Source organism: Panthera uncia (genome assembly GCF_023721935.1).
Source record: "Panthera uncia isolate 11264 chromosome B2 unlocalized genomic scaffold, Puncia_PCG_1.0 HiC_scaffold_24, whole genome shotgun sequence".
NCBI lineage: Eukaryota > Metazoa > Chordata > Mammalia > Carnivora > Felidae > Panthera > Panthera uncia.
This window is the reverse complement of record NW_026057580.1, coordinates 101,540,938-101,558,120: the sequence shown is the minus strand read 5'-3', so window position 1 is coordinate 101,558,120 and position 17,183 is coordinate 101,540,938.

The window sequence follows — 17,183 nt, the reverse complement described above, 5'->3', positions numbered from 1 at the left end:
GAATTGAGGAGTAATGTCACCAAGATGGTGACACAAATCATTCCTGACTTTGCTCCCTCTCGGAAGAACAACTAACATCTATTCAAAAACGAGACGTCACTATGACAGTCCTAAAACACAGGGACAGGAATGAGGCAGAAGCACCCTCTGCACCTCAAGATGAAGACAGGCTGCATTAGAAGGATAAGAGTCTACGCTGACTACATTGCCCATCCCCCAGGCCAGTGCAGTACCATGAATGGAGGTCTCCCCTGGGCCTCCAGTTCTTCCAGTGAGAAAAGAGAATTCGGGGGCAAGTAACCTCCCCCAGCACTGTGGGTCACTTTTTGGAGCTCCTACTCTGATCATGCCTCATATGGATTGCAGGGGAATCTGCAGGGTCCAGCCCCAGGGGTGGGGGTGAGGGTGTGGGGTAAGGGGAGGAGGGACTTCCAGCGATCTTGGCAGATTGAATTCATGCCTCTGGTGCCCAAGTAGTAATTCTAACTGGTGGCTTGCTCATCTGCAGAACCACACTGGGGGTGCATTCTGACCAGGGAACTCAGCGGGGTGCAGATTTGCTTGACTGAGATCCTTTAACAGGGAGTTTTGCTGGTCCTGGAGCCAGTTCGCCCATACCCACGCAAGATGCTGAGTCACAGCCCCACCCGCTGTAGATATGCCTTCCAGGCCCATCTGATGAAAAGGGCTGGTGATAACTCCTGGAAGCTGTGTGACCAAGTAGCACTCTAGCCCATAGGTGGATAAGTGGAGCTGACAGTCCCCAGAGGAAAGCCATTACCAGGCTTGGAGTCTTCTTGTGCTGGACACAGGCAGGGATTAATTCACAACCAAGGCTTAGTATACCTCTTAGCCCATCCTAACCAGAGAGTCTGCTTGAGAAATTGAGTAGCCTGCAGCAGCCCAGCCCCCTCCTACCCAGCCAAGGAAGCTGAGACCTAGCCCCATCCACTGTGAAGGTTGTCTTCTGGCCCCACTTAACTAGAAGGGCTGGTGAAAACACCTGAAATCTGTGCAGCCTAGTGGAACTCAATACAAGAGAAGGACAGACAGAGCTAACAGTTCTCAGAGAGAAGCTAGTGGCCCTGTTTGGCCAGGGAACTTGGGGTGCAGGTCAACTTGAGATAACAAATAAAGAGCTTTGTTGGTTTTAGATCTGTTTCTCCCACTGCACCCAGGCAGGGAATCTAATTCATAGCCTTACTCATTGCTGAATACTGCCTTCAGCCTGTCTGACCAGGGAATGTAACCAGAGCACATGGAACATTGCAGAGTCGATTCAACAGTCCTATGTACAGTGGTGCTTGAACAGGGAGCAGCCCATGGCTTACCTCATTTGCAGGACAAGACTAGTGGCCTTACCTGACCAGAAAATTCAGTTTACACTCAGGCCTGATTTGGGTCCCCAGATAATGAAGCCCTAGTTAAGGCCCTGAGCCCTGGCCTGCTTTCCTGATGGAACAGGGAAACAAATTCATAGCCCTACCCATTACTAAATATAGTATCAGTCCTAGTGATTTAGTAAGCCTACCCAGAGAATTCAGGCAGTCATGGTACCCGTTCTATTGCCACATTTGGGGAAAAGGACCAAGAGCCAGCAGTTCTGTCCAACTGTTAGTGGCAAATCACCTCCCCCCTACCATCCCTGTTCTCAGAGCTTTGCCTTGTCTAAAAATGGACCATAATAGCAGGCCCCACCTACCCAATGACTGGCAGGTACACCCAGAAACAAAAACTGAGCTAACACGTGAAGAACTGTCTCCACCAAAGGAATCCTATAAAGTCTGGAAGAGAAACCCCATTACTTAAATGCACAGACACCAATGTAAAGAATTAAGGACACACACACACAAAAATCAAGTAAATATGGTACTATTAAAGGAAATGGATAAGGTTCCAATAACTGACCCTGAAGAGCTGGATATCTATACACTATCAAACAATTCAGAATAATTCTCTTAAGAAAGTTTAGTGAACTAAAAGAAAACAGACAGATTACTAAACAAAATTAGGAAAACAATGCTTGAACAAAATGAGAAGTTTGACAAAGAAATACAATCATCAAAAAAACAAAGCAAAACAAAACATAAATCCTAGAGTTGAAAAATAAATAACTAAACAGAAGAATTCAACAGAGAATTTCAAAAGTATATTTGACCATGCAGAAAAAAGAATCAGAGACATGGAGAATAGGACACAGGACATTAGAAATTACCAAGAGGATCAAAAAGATATTTTTTAAAAAATGAGAAAGAGTAAAGAAAGACTATAGGAATTATAGAAAATAATAAAAAGAAACAATATTCACCTTAAGGAATTCTAGAAAGAAAGAGAGAAAGAGAAAAAAAAGTATATTTAAAGCAATAATGGCTGAAAACTTCCCTAACCTGGGGAGGTGAATGGACCTCAAGATCCAAGAGGCCCAAAGGATCCCAAACAAGTTGAACCCCAAAAGGGCTACACTGAGACACATTATAATTAAATTGTCAAAGTAAAACACAAAAAATTTAAGAGCAAGTAGCAAGAGAAAAGCGAGAAGTTATATACAAGGGAAGCCCCATAAGGCTATCAGTGATTTCTGAACAGAAACTTTTCAGGCCAGAAGAGAATGGGATCACATATTCAAAATATTAAAAGAAAACAATGGTCAACCAAGAATTCTATAGCTTGTGAAGATATCCTTCAGAAACAAAGGAGGGATAAATACTTTCCTTTACAAACAAAAGCTGAGGGAGGTTATGACCACCAGACCTGCCTTACATAAAAAGCTAAAAGGAATTCTTGGAGTGGAGGTAAAAGAACATTAATTAACATCATAAAAACACAAAAAGATAGCATCAATCTCACTGGTAATGGTAACTATATAGTCTTAGTTATTTTCTGCAATATAGTAATAGTGATGTGTAACTTACAACTCTAGTTTAGAAGTTAAAAGAATGAATGTAGCAAAAATAACTACAAATATAATAATATGATATTAGTTGGGTAATATAAAACACATGTAAATTATAACAGCAATTACCTAAAATATGAGGGGGAGAAGAAATAAAAATATAAAATATATGACTTCTACTGAAGTTATGTTGCTATTAGTTTAAAATACAGTGTTAATAAATTCAAAGTATTTTATATGAATCGTATGGTAACCATTAGGGAAAATCTTGTACTAATCACACAAAAAAACTCGATACAGCAGTCAAAGCATAAGGATACCAAAAGGCATCAAAACACAAGGACAGCAGGATAAGAAACAAAGAATAATGGATTTACAAAACAACCAAAAAAAAAAAAAACCAAATAAAATGGCAATAGTAAGTCCTTATTTATCAATACTTTAAATGTAAATGGATTAAATTCTCTAGTCAAAAGATTAGAATGGCTAAATGGAAACAACCAAAGTCCAACAATATGCTGCCGACAAGAAATTCACTTTAGCCTTAAAGACACACATAGACTGGGAGTGAAGGGATGGAAAAAGACATTTCAAATAAATGGCAACAACAACAACAAAAAGGCAGGGGGAGCTATACTTATATCAGAGAAAAGACTTTAAACTAAAAATGGTAATAAGAGATAAGGAAGATCATGTAAGGATAAAGGGGCTAATACCTCAAGAAGATACCCCTATAAACATGTATGTGCTCAACATTAGAGCACCTAAATATATAAAGCAAAAACTAACAGAGCCAAAAGGAGAAATAAGCAGTAATGAATAATAGTTGGGGACTTTAATACGCCCACTCTCCGCAATGAACAGATAATCCAGACAGAAAATCAAAAAAGAAACAAGTTTAAAAACACTATAGATCAGGGGCACCTGGGTGGCTCAGTCAGTTAATTGTCTGACTTTTGATTTCAGTTCAGGTCATGATCTCACAGTTTGTGAGATTGAACCCTGTGCTGGGCTCTGCACTGACAGTGTGGAGCTTACTTGGGATTCTCTCTCTCTCCCTTTCTCTCTCTGCCCTTCCCTCCCTTCTTTCTCTCAAAATAAATAAACAAATAAACATTAAAACAACAACAACAAAACCCTACAGACCAAATGAGCCTAACAGACACATACAGAACATTCTATCTGATAAAAGCAGACTACACATTCTTCTCAAGTACACATGGAACATTTTTTAAGATAGACCACATGTTAGGCCACAAAGTGTGGCTTAGCAAATTAAAAAAGACTGAAATCAACCCAAATATCTTCTCTTATACCAATGGCATTAAAGTAGAAATCAATAACAAGAGGAAAACTGAAAAATTCAAGAACACAAGGAAATTAAACAACACTGTTCTGAAAAACCAATGGATCAAAGAAGAAATTAAAGGGGAAATTTAAAAAGTTTCTTAAGACAAAAATGGAAATACAACATACCAGAACTTAGGTAATGCAGCAAAAGCAGTTCTAAGAAGGACATTTATAGCAATAAACACCTACATTAAGAAGCAAAATAGATTCCAAATAAACAACCTAACTCTATGGCTTATGTAACTAGAAAAAGAAGAAGAAACTGAGCCCAAAGTTAACAGAAGAAAGAAAATAATAAAGATTAGAGCAGGAATAAGTGAAATAAAGTACAGGAAAACAAGAGAATAAATTAACCAAACTAAGAGTCAGTTATTTTGGAAAGATAAACAAAATTGACCAAGCCTCAGATAGATTAACAAAGGAAAACAGAAAAAATGAACCAAATCAACAAAATTATAAATGAAAAAGGAGACATTACAACATATATCACAGAAATATAAAGGATCAAAAGAGGCTACTATGAACAACTATATGCCAACAAACCGGGTTGCCTAAAAGAAAAGGAAAAATTCTTAGAAACATGTTATTTACCAGAACTGAATCAGGAGAAAACAGAAAATTTGAATAAATCAATTAAAAACATGGAGATTAAATCAATAATCAAAAGTCTCCCTATGAAAACAAGCCCAGGATTGGATGGCTTTTAGCAAACATTTAAGGCAGAATCAACACCGATCCTTCTCAAACTTGTCCAGAAAAACTGAAGAGGAGGGAGCACTCCCAAACTCATTTTATGAGGCCAGAATTATCCTGACAGAAAAACCAGAAAAAAAACATTACCATAAAACAAAAACAAAAATAGAAACAGAAACTGCAGGCCAATATTCCTGATGCATATAGATGCAAAAATTCTCAATAAAATACTAGCAAACTGAATTCAGCAGCACATTAAAAGGGTCAGTCACCATGATCAAGTGGGATTTATCCCTGGAATGCAAGCACGACTAAACATACACAAATCATTCAACATGATACATCACATTAATAGAATAAAAGAAAAAAGTCATCTGATCCTCTCAATAGATTCAGAAAAAGCACTTGACGAAATTCAAACATCCATTCATGATTAAAGTCTTAACAAGTTAGACATAGAAGAACTATCTCAACCCAGTAAAGGCCATATATGATAGGCTCTCAGCTAACATTATACTCAATGGTAAAGGATGAAAGCTTTTCCTTTAAAATCAGGAACAAGACAGGGGTGACTACTCTCAACACTTCTATTCAACATAATATTGGAAATCCTAAGTTAGAGCAATCAGGCAAGAAAAATAAATAAAAAAGTATCAGAATTGGAAAGGAAGAAGTAAAATTGTCTCCATTTGCAGACAATGTGATTTTATATAGAAACAATCCTAGACCCCACCCAAAAAGCATCTGATCTAATCAATGGATTCAGTAAAGTTGCGGGATTTTATAGAGACAATCCTAGACTCAACCCAAAAAGTGTCTGATCTAATCAATGGTTTCACTAAAGTTGCGGGATATAAAGTTAACATACAAAAATCAGCAGCATTTCCAAACACTAACAACAAAATTTCTGAAAAAAATAAATTATCCCATTTATAATAACATTGAAAACAATAAAACGCTTAGCAAATTTAACTAAGTGAAAGATCTCTATGCTAAAAACTATAAGACATTGATGAAATAAATGGAAGAAGACAGAAATAAATGGAAAACTATCCTGTGTTCATGGATTGGAAGAATTAATATTGTTAAAATGTCAATACTCCCAAAAACGATCTATAGATTTAGTGCAATCCCTATCAAGATTCCAAAAGCATTTTTTACAGACACTGAAAAAATGCTCTTAAAATTTATGTTGAATGATCAAAGACCTCCAATAGCCAAAAAATACTGAGAAAGAAGAATAAAGCAGGAGGTATCACACTTTCTGATTTCAAGCTATACTGTAAAACAATGATCATCAAAACAGTGTGGTGTTGGCATAAAAACAGACAAATAGACAAATGGAACAAAATCAAGAGCCCAGAAATAAACACAAGCATACATGGTCAACTAATTTGACAAGAGAGCTGAGAACACTCAATGGAAAAAAGATAATCCTGTCAATACATGCTGCTGGTATAATTGGATATGCACGTGTAAAAGAACGAAACTGGACCCATATCTTATGCCACTCACAAAAATTATTTCAAAATTGATTAAAGACTTACATGTAAGCCTTTTTTTCTCCTAGAAGAAAACAGGAACAAAATTCCTTGACATGGGTCTTGATAATTATTTTCTGGATGACATGTAAAGTGCAAGTAACGACATCAAAGAGAAACAAGTTTGGGGAGCCTGGATGGCTCAGTCAGTTGAGTGTCTGACTCTTGATTTTAGCTCAGATCATGATCTCAGAGTTGTGAGATCAAGCCCGCATTGGGCTCAGTGCTGATGGCACAGAGCCTGGCCGGGATTCTCTCTCTCTTCCTCTTCCTCTGCCCCTCCCCCCTCAAAATAAACAAGTAAACATTAAGAAAAAAAGAAAGAAGTGAGACTATATTAAACTAAAAAGTTTCTGCACAGCAAAGAAGCCATCAACGAAGTGAAAAGACAACCTGCAGAATGGGAAAAATATTTGAAAACCATTCATCTGACAAGATATTAATTCCAAACCAGAGAAGAGCTCAGACTATTCAAAGCAAAAAACCCCAAATAATGCAATTAGAAAATGGTCAAAGGACCTGAATAGACATTTCTCCAAAAGATGTATGAAAGGCAACTGGCACATGAAAAGATGCTTAAAGTCACTAGTCCTTAGGTAAGCGCAACTTAAACCCATCATTAGCTATTGCCTCATGCCTCTTAGAATGGCCATCATCAAAAAGACAAGAGATAAATGCTGGTGAGCCTGTAGAGAAAAGGGAACCCTCATGCACTGCTGGTGGGAATGCAAACTGGTCCAGCCACTATGGAAAACAGTATGGAGGGTCCTCAAAAAACTAACAATGGAACTACCCTATGATCCAACAATTCCATTTCTGGGAATATATCCAAAAGTAACAAAAACACTAACTCAGAAAGGTATCTGCACATCCATGTTCATAGCAGCGTTATTTACAATAGCCAAGACATGGAAACAGCCTAAGCATTCATCAATGGATGAACGGGTAAGGAAGATGTGAGATATGCACACGCGCGTGTGCACACACACACACACACACACATAGGAATATTATACCGACATCAAAAATGAGGAGATCCTACCATTTGCAACAACATGGATGGACCTTGAAGGCATTATGCTAAGTGAAATAAGTCAGATAGAAAAAGACAAATACTGCATGATTTCACTTGTATGTAGAATCTAAAGAAGAAAAGCAAAATACTCAACAACATAGAAAAAGAGATCAGACTTGTGGTTACCAGAGTGGAGGGTGGGGGATGGGGACTGGAGGAAGGTGATGAAAAGGTACAGACTTTCAGTTATAAGTAAGCATTAGGGATGTAATGTATAACGTGATGACTATAGATAACACTGGTGGATGACATATAGGAAAATTATCAAGAGAGTAACTCCTGAGAGTTCTCATCACAAAAATTTCCCTCCTCCATTCTTTTCTTTCTTTTCTTTTTATAAGAAAAAAGGAAGTTAGCTGAACCTACTGTAATCATTTCACATTCTATGTAAATCAAACCATCGTGCTCTGTACCTTAAGTATGCACAGTAATATATGTCAACTATTTCTCAATAAGACTGGGGGAAAAAAAAGAAGTGAATTGAAAAATGGACTCAAATGTTTGGAATGAAACAAATGCTTTCTAGTCAATATCTATACCTTCCCTGTTGGGGAAGATAAACTACAGAATGGTTTTCATGTCTTGATAAAACTTAAAAACCAGATTTCTGCAGGCTAAGAAATAAGATATGAACAACAATGTCAGGAAATAGAACTGCCCTCTCCCTCATCTCTAGTAAGATGAGAAGTGGCTATTTGTGGTTCTGGCCCCTTAGACATTGTTACCTCTTCTTGTCTGTAGGTCTTATCAGGAAGTAGAGTTGGAATGATGGGCTAAGAATTGTTCATCAATAGCCTCTATTCCTTAAATATTAAGCTAAATATATAGAGATCAACATGGTACAAGTGTTTAAAATGTCAAGGTATCATGTGAATGTCAACAAAATTGTGCCACATGGAACCACGACAGCATTTTGGTCCATTTTTCATAGTCTGTTTTTCTCTTGATCATCCAGTTAATTTCATGACCCATAATCACAAACATGGTTAGAAGCTATGTTTTGCAGCAGAAATGTAGACAATACATTTGTTCCCTATGGCATTACAAAAAGTGTGACCTATTTGGAAACATAATAATGATGACCTTTAGGTAAGGATATTTATTTTCAATTCTGGTGGATCTATTAAAAGTAATCTTCAAGCACAGAATTAAAAAGGACAAACCTAGTAATGGGCCTGACTTCCCCCTCTCCCCTCCCTCTTTCACCTACCAGTAGGGTGAGACATGTCAAAGTCAATCGCAGGGGCTTGAAATCCACAGGGAGAATGTGAATTTCTGTTCTGCAGAAACTGAGCAGAACCCAGGGTGCAGCCCAGCCTCTTTGCCAGGCAGGCTGCCTGATAACCAGCTCTCTGTTTGGAGGCATCTAAACTCGCAGCTTCTAGTTAACTTTATAAATGCTGTGCAGAAGAAGGAGAATCAGTATTTGGGCACCTTGAAATGCTAGGTGCTCATTTTATTTAAAATGAATCACATCCCAAGCAGTTTTTTAATCGTCTATGTGAAAATTGGGTTAAATCAATTTAGGAAAGCCTATGGACATGTTATTTGGCCAACGCCAAGAGCCCCTATCAGTCCATATATTCACTAGTCCTGATTTTCAAGCCTGGTTTGACAAACAAGTAATTTTTAAATATTTTTATATTGTATTTATCTATTTGATTCAAAAAAATTTTTTTAAATTTATTTTTGAGGCAGGGGAGGGGCAGAGAGACAGGGAGAGAGAGAGAATCCCAAGCAGGCTCTGCACGGTCAGAGCCCGACTCTGGGGGCTCAAACTCACAAACCCTGAGATCATGACCTGAGCCGAAATCAGGAGTTGAACGCTTAACCAACGGAGCCACATGGGTGCCCCGATATTTTTATATTTTAGAGTTATGAGAGGAGGGCAAGATACATGATCATAACATTAGCAAGTATTTTCATTCTTTCTCCATAATTTCCTTATAATGAATGACATATCTGTTTCCCACAAGGATTGAAGAAGCCCTGTTTCCTTATTCTTGATGTACATGGGCTAAAAATTGCCTGGATACATTCACGTTTCAGAGGGAAATAGGTCACGGGAGAACACTCTTAAAGAACATGATTAATGTTTTAATAGCAACCCAAGTGGACATAGCTGGGCTGGCACTGAGCCCTCCGAGGCCTTCCTTAATCACCTGAGCACTGCCTTCTCTTCCACATGACTTGGGCAAGGTTCCCTATCACCTTGACCGCTAGAGAAGTTGTCACAAGTAACTTGCCCCTAACAGAGTCACGTGTGGGGGGCCCAGGATGCGAGCCCCTAACACTAGGCCCGTGCCCTGAAATACCACGAGACCCTACCTCCTAAACAGCTTTGCTCAGAAATGAACAACTTTACAAAAGGACGTTTTGAGAGAGAAAGAGCAGAAACAAATGCAAGGTGTTTTGAAAGAACTACCTGGCCAGGTGCAGGGAGCCTGAAAACCACCTTGAGTGAAAAACGCACCTACTGTTCCCTACCGCACACAGCTGCGAGGAAAGTGCTGGGGAGAAATGAGACCAGAACAGGGTGAAGACATTCATCTGCTCGCCGGATCCTTTTTTAAAAACATACTTTGAGGGTTTATTGCATGCCAGTCACTGTGCCAACCGCTTGGGAAACACAGGTGAATAAACGGCACCTTGCTTTCACATAACTGAGAGGCTAGTGAGTGGAGATGTAAATGAACACAGTCATCACATAATACTAAACGCTGAAATAAAGCACACGGGCAGAGGACCCGGGCAGGGTACAGCAAAGGACGTGACGTGTGAACCAGGGCTTGAAGGAAAGAGGAATTTTCCAGATACAGATAAGGAAACAGCAGGGGGAGAGAAAAGATCGGGCGTTGGGATCATGATTATGACGTGTGTGTTTATTCACTAGCGAAAGGTTTCAAAGGTCAAGCTCGAGGTTTGAGGCTACACCACATCACGCCGGATTTTTTTTTTTTTTTTTTTTTTAGCAGGGTCATAGGTCTGCGTTTAGGTCTGTGTTTGGGGAAGGGCTCCCACAGCAGGTGCAGTGAACGGCAGAAGGTTGCAGACCCTCGGAGGTGGGTCAGGATTTCAGGAGACAAAGGCATCATCTAGGGAGTCACAGCTGGAGCCTGAATTAAGTCAGGGTACAGGGTCCTGAAAGCTTATTCCGAGCATCCTAATTTGCATCACGATTTCCTAACCGAGTACAGTCCTGCATAGCTGTATGGTAGAAAGAAAAAAAAAATTGCCAAAGTAAGAGGTGTAAGCTGACATGCTTGCGTGTTTTTAGATCCCAGATACAGTTTCTCAGTGCTGTTCTGAGAAGCATGCATTCCTTCTTTCCTTTATACTGTACTTTTCTGAGCTCAAGCTCTCATCTGCAAAATGATGGTAATCACAGCATCTTCCTGATGAGAAGGCAACGGCATAATGCCTTCAGGGGCTAAAGCGCTTAGCACTGTGGAAGGCACACCTCAGCCACTCAATAAATGTCAGCTGTGGTTGTGGTTGTGTTACCTGCACATTTACTGTGTATGTGTGTCTGCGTGGTGGGAGTGAGTATCGTGGTATGTGCGTGCACATGCACATGTGTGTGCTGGGCTTCCAGAATGTCTTGTTCTTAACTCCATTGCATTCCTTATTTTCAAAAATTTTCTACAGCATCTTTTATTGGACCATTTCTACTAGCCAAGCCACTTAACAGATGAAATCTTGACTTCCTGCAGGATCAAATTTAAAAAATAAAGAACAGCTACAAAAAAGGGGAGAATGCCATATTCCAACGGCACTGAAGAATCATTTTGCCTTTAACTCGGATCCTCCTTTGTCCGTGGACCTGATTGCTGATGTTGAATGTACATTCTTGCCATCATCCTTGAAAAAATTTGTACAGGTGTAAATGCTTTCTCTGTTTAGGGGAAATAATCCCAATCAACTGCCCCACGAAGAAAAAGAATCTAACAGTCAAAGGGAACTGGAAAAGACACAATGACTTTCAATCCTCGATGGGGAAGTTTTACGACAACACCAAACTTTTATTCGCTATTTTTCTAAGGTATTCTTAGAAGCAATAGTGAAATTACTCTGCTGTTCAATTCCTTTATCAAAATATCTCCATCTTCAGTTTGAAATGAGGGGAATGAATGATAAGCATCTTATATGTTAATCCTACCTCCCTTGAGCATCTTATTTCATTAAAAGGGTTTATTGAACTCTGAATAGACCAGCAGTTGAACAGGTACATTGAGTATGCTATTAACAACAGCTTTTCCAGGGGGCACCTGGGTGGCTCAGTCAGTTAAGCGTCAGACTTTGACTCAGCTCATGATCTCATGGTTTGTGAGTTCAAGCCCTGAGTTGGGCTCTGTGCTGACCACTCAGAGCCTGGATTCTGCTTTAGATTCGGTCTCCCTTTCTCTGCCCCTCTCCCACTGGTGCCGTGTGTGTGTGTGTGTGTGTGTGTGTGTGTCAAACACATGTTTAGCATATGCCACTTTTTAGCACTGGTTCATTTCCCATTAAGGCTGCCTCGAGTCATGGAGAGAGAGAGGGAGTTCTGGTGTCAGGAAGGTCCAGGTTCAAATGGTAGCTTTGCTTCTTGGGAGGTGTTTGATCCTGGACAAATGACTTCCCCATTATTTGCATCGTGAAATGTAGCAATACTACCTAGGTAAGCTACTTTTCGGAGGTTCCCATCTATCACATCTAAACCATCGATCACATTACCTGGTACGGTAGAAGTTCTGTCATTGTAGCCATAAATGACCCACAATCCCGTCAAGGTTTCACGTGGTAGAGAAGGACTGTCTCTTCAGAAGTTCACATAGCTCATGGATTGTGTTTATGGTGGACGCACAAGGTGCCGTCCAACTACCTTAATTTACTGCGATTCTTGATTACACACCAAACAAGTATTTAGAGACATTCCTTCCTACGACTTCAGGAGGTAGGCATCCAGTAACAGCCTCAGCTGTACCACTTGGGTCCTGCCGGGTGTCATGCAGAAATGAGAAACAGAGGTAATACAGAGATCGACTCAGCGGAAGGGAGGTGCTACTAGAAGAAATGGAAAGCTGTGGCCGTCTTCAGGGTTCAAACAACATAAAAATACGCAACCACAACATTCATAGCAACTAACATGCTACTTGCCTTATTTAGGCAACAGACGGGGATCCACTCTACCCTAGTAGCAGCACTCTTAGGAAGGCACCAGGCACTTTTAATCACGATGCCAACATTTCTTTAGTGAAAGGCACTTGACTTTGGAAATGATTCTTCCAGGCAGGAAAAACAATCCATGTGTGATTGGAACCTTCACACAGAAGGGCCGGTGTTTCCCACCCCCCAGCCAATTTCTGTTTTGGTTTATGCTTCGATCGAACAGCTCAAGTTCGGTGATCCCTTCTGAGTGGTGTTTGGGCCGGCCAGCACATTTCCTATAAAAGCCTGCTTACAAAAAACCGGAAGTCATAGACTCCCTCCACCCACCCCCCTCCCGCCACAAATCAAAGAATAAAATAAATACAACTACATAATAAACCAACCATCAGCTTCGTTCGGGGGATCTCGGAAGGGGAGAAAGAAAGGACAGTTTAATAAAGACCTTTAGTTCAGGGCAGGGGACCAGGCTTCCCCCTAGCCGGGCTTTGGGTTTTCTGAACGCTTACTCCAAATAAACAATAAAAGTCTAATCTTCCCGTGGAGTGAACATGCCCAGCAAGCAACAAGAGCACACAGAGATGAAGACATTCTTCGGGCTACCTCCCTTATACACGCTCTTAGGTCTATAATCCGCAAATCAAACACTTCTTTCTCATGTCTGCCTCCCCGGGCAGCCGTAAAGACAGCAGACAGAGCCCTGGGACTCCTTCCAAGGTCACTGTGGGACACTGGGTGAGGCCGGCCTCACAGAGAATCTAAACCATCCTGAGTGGACTATGTCAATGGACTTTCCCTGGTCTGCGTCGCCTGAGTACCCCCTGCCGATACCAACAAGTCGAATTCGTGAAATCGAGCCGCTGCTTCCCAGATGGTAGCTGAAACTGGAATACATAACTCCCATTTACCACGGCTTTGCCTCACAAAGGAGCAAGCATCATCCCCTTGCTCTCATCCCCTTGCATCTGCTCTATGGCCGAAGCGGGTCTGAGGGTGAGACAGGGCGAAACGTTCTTATCTTTTGAATCCAACGTCGCCCACGGCCTCAAACACTGTTCTTTCTTCATAGCTTCTGCCCGCTGAGCCGGAAGGTTAGAACCACCCCCAGGCTCCTCTCTGTTAATTTCCAGGCAGTCACTTGAAAGAGGTCTCATCTTAATTAACTCAAAACCCCTTCATCAAGGTAGTTGTCCTTGACCGAGCCAGCCCAAAGCGGACGCCGTAGGCTGCCTAGGCCTTTCCTGGAAACTGTGTCTTAAAAGGAAGCCTCTTAGAGGTACAGAGGACTGCCCTTTTGTCTCTCAAATTGACTTATTATTTCAGCGCTGAGCAGAGTGATTGCTCAAAGCGGTAGGGATCGCACAGACAACATGCCATTTGGAAAAAGTTGGACAGCCTTTAAAAGTGTTATTTGAAGAAGAAACGTTGGAGGCCAATATTTAAACAGCCCTTGGGTTTCCACATGATCTGTGGTTCTTCAGCATCCTACGAATTATTTGCATTTCATAAATGAAGAGCTTGAGGAGGCCAACTAAACCTGCTTCTGTGTCAGCAGTGCTGGGTTGGAAATATGTCCTTTGCCACCGTAAGAAGACTAGTGGCCGTCACTTGAATCTGGTGGCAGGCTCAGCGAGACTCCGTTCCACCCTGGGGCTGCCTGCTTAAGCAAGGCTTCCTTGCCCTCCTGTCCTTAGCCACCCCTCTGCCCCGCCCCCACCCCACAGAACAGGTTTTCTGAGAAATCTGATACCCAATCCAAGGGAGCATCCCCATGGGAAAAAATCAAGGCTTCAGATGCCACAACTCGAGCCACGGGGATACAAAGCCAGTCAATAATTTCCAGCGGCTGTGTAGACATGTGACGTCAAATTGGTAGTTTAAAACTGGCCACCTTGAGAGTATTTACACAATGGAAATCGGTAGACACTATGAATTAGAGCCTCTCTTTTACCCCCAAAGCCAGATGTTTGCAGTTAACAACACACCATGGACAGAAAGCTATTCAACAAGACAAAGCCAAAGAGAGTGATCCGTCAGCCTCAGACGGTGCCACGGCTGCTTGAGGGAAAACCAGAAAGTTCCTTTACGACACAACAAACAAAAGAGACAGAGTTGACCAGCTCAGCCCACTTTTTATTCTTGGCCTCACGTGCATTTAGGCTTTCTTGCTACCCATCCGGCTACCTATCTATCTTCACATAAACCATCGATGAATACACTGTCATTGCAAACATTTGAAATAACGCAATGCAGTAGCATAAGGTGTAAAAAGCAAAAGATCCTCCTCAACCACCCCGCCTCACTTACACTGTTCTGAAGATAAGTATTCATTAGTTTTATGTACCTTTTCTATTTTTTTAAATGTTTATTTTTGAGGGAGAGAGAGAGAGAGAGAGAATCTGAAGCATGTTCCGGACTCTGAGCTGTCAGCACAGATCCTGACCCAGGGCTTGAACCCAAGAACCATGACATCATGACCTGAGCTGAAGTCGGCCACTTAATTGACTCAGCCACCCAGGCACCTTATACCTTTTCTATTTTTTACACACATACACGTATATATGAATGTAAATGTATTTTCACACACACACATATGTATACCCTATACATATGTACTTATATAAACTTTTCCGCATTTTGTATTTTCATAAAATCTAGTCTGGTGAAGGTATTCAAAGCCCCTGTTCCAATCGCAGATTACCAGACCTCTGCCCAATAACCGAAGCTCATCCTTAGTGGGGCTGAGATGTCTTCTCCTCACTGTACCCTTACTCTACTGCCATTAATTCTTCAGAACGTGCTTCAAAAATTTGTATAGTGACAAATACAGACCAGTATTTTTGGTCACACCCAACAACGTCTACCGTACTGCTGTTGATAAACCTCTTCATCTTTCCAAATGTAAATTAGAAACAAATAACCTGAAAATAATGATAGGCACCTGGGTGGCTCAGTTGCTTAAGGGTCTGACTCTTGATTTTAGCTCACGTCATAATCTTATGGTTCGTGGAATCGAGCCCTGTGTCGGGCTCCTTGTGGAGCCTGCATGGGATTCTCTTTCTCCCTCTCTCTCCGCCCCTCCCTTGCTCATGCTCTCTCTCTCAAAATAAATAAATCCTTTTCTAAAAAAAAAAAAAAGAAAATATAAGGATAGAGATGATAGATTTAATACATAAAAATTATTTTGAAATATTTGAGGCTGAGTTTATATAAATAGCTCATAAAGTTGGTTTTGTTTATTGATGTTTCAGGAAAACAACTGTATATTTGAAATGTCAATTATGTTATTGAAAAATATAATTACCTGGATTAAAATAGGATTATTATCTCACATGATACAGCTCATGGAGAAAGGCCTTTAAAAACTGTAATGTGCACTACAAACAGTAGCTATTGATGTCACGCATAAAAAGAGACATTTGTTCTCTCTTCTTTGCATAGAAATTTTATTAAATGGGCTATATATCAAGCACATATTCCTTATGCTTTGACACATGTTTCACATGATTTTCTCCATGTAAATGTTTATTCCTAACTCACTGAGCAATTGTTATGCATTATGCATAAGCCTCCAATTTTCAATATTCAGATAATTTAGAATTTCTATATATAATTTAAATCCTCTGCATGTAAATGACTATCAACATATCTCAGTTAAATACTGCTAATTCTCAGGTTACTGGATGGCAAGGAATTGGCCTGGCAAGAACAATCCAGAATGACTGATAATGCCCAGCACATAGGGACTTTGCAGGATATGCCATGTTTTTCCATTATGAATCTGAATAATCAAGATTATGCTAAGACTGATAATTTCCCTAGTGGCCATGTGAAGTCCCTGGCAGGCACATATCTTCATTTCCTTTAGGCTCTTCTGTGTTTGGCATAATACAACCCACTAAACACAATTAAATGAATACCTGCAAAGGTAAGGAAAACGATAACCAAACCATTAAATACACTGCAGTCCATTCAGACACGTAGGTACGCTTGACATTTCTTTTATTCAGAAGCTGCTTCCTAAATGTCTAAATGACCATTGAGCATTTGTCACACATCAGCATGTTGCTAGTGGCATCCACATTTAATGTCAAAATAGCCACTTCTTAATCTTCAAACAGTGTGGCAGGTGTAGCTGCAAATCTCATAGCCTTAGGAGGTTGAAGCAAGCGTTGATTTGATAGACTGAAGTTTATGCCTTTTCTCCTTTCAACTAAGCTCACTCTTTTGGTAGCAGGCACTTAGGGGATTCCCAAAATATTTGCAAACATTTCTGTCAGATAGCATCACCGTCACCATATGATTTAAACAAGCATGTATTCATCACACTTAAACCAGATGTCATCTGAGTAGATGAGAAATGAATCATTTGCTTCTGACAGCTTGTTTATTTCTGGCAACACTTTCCAGCAGGGATTGTCTAAATGCACAACACACTTTCCTTCATATCTAGATGCAGGAATGAAAATCCAAATACTAGAGGAAA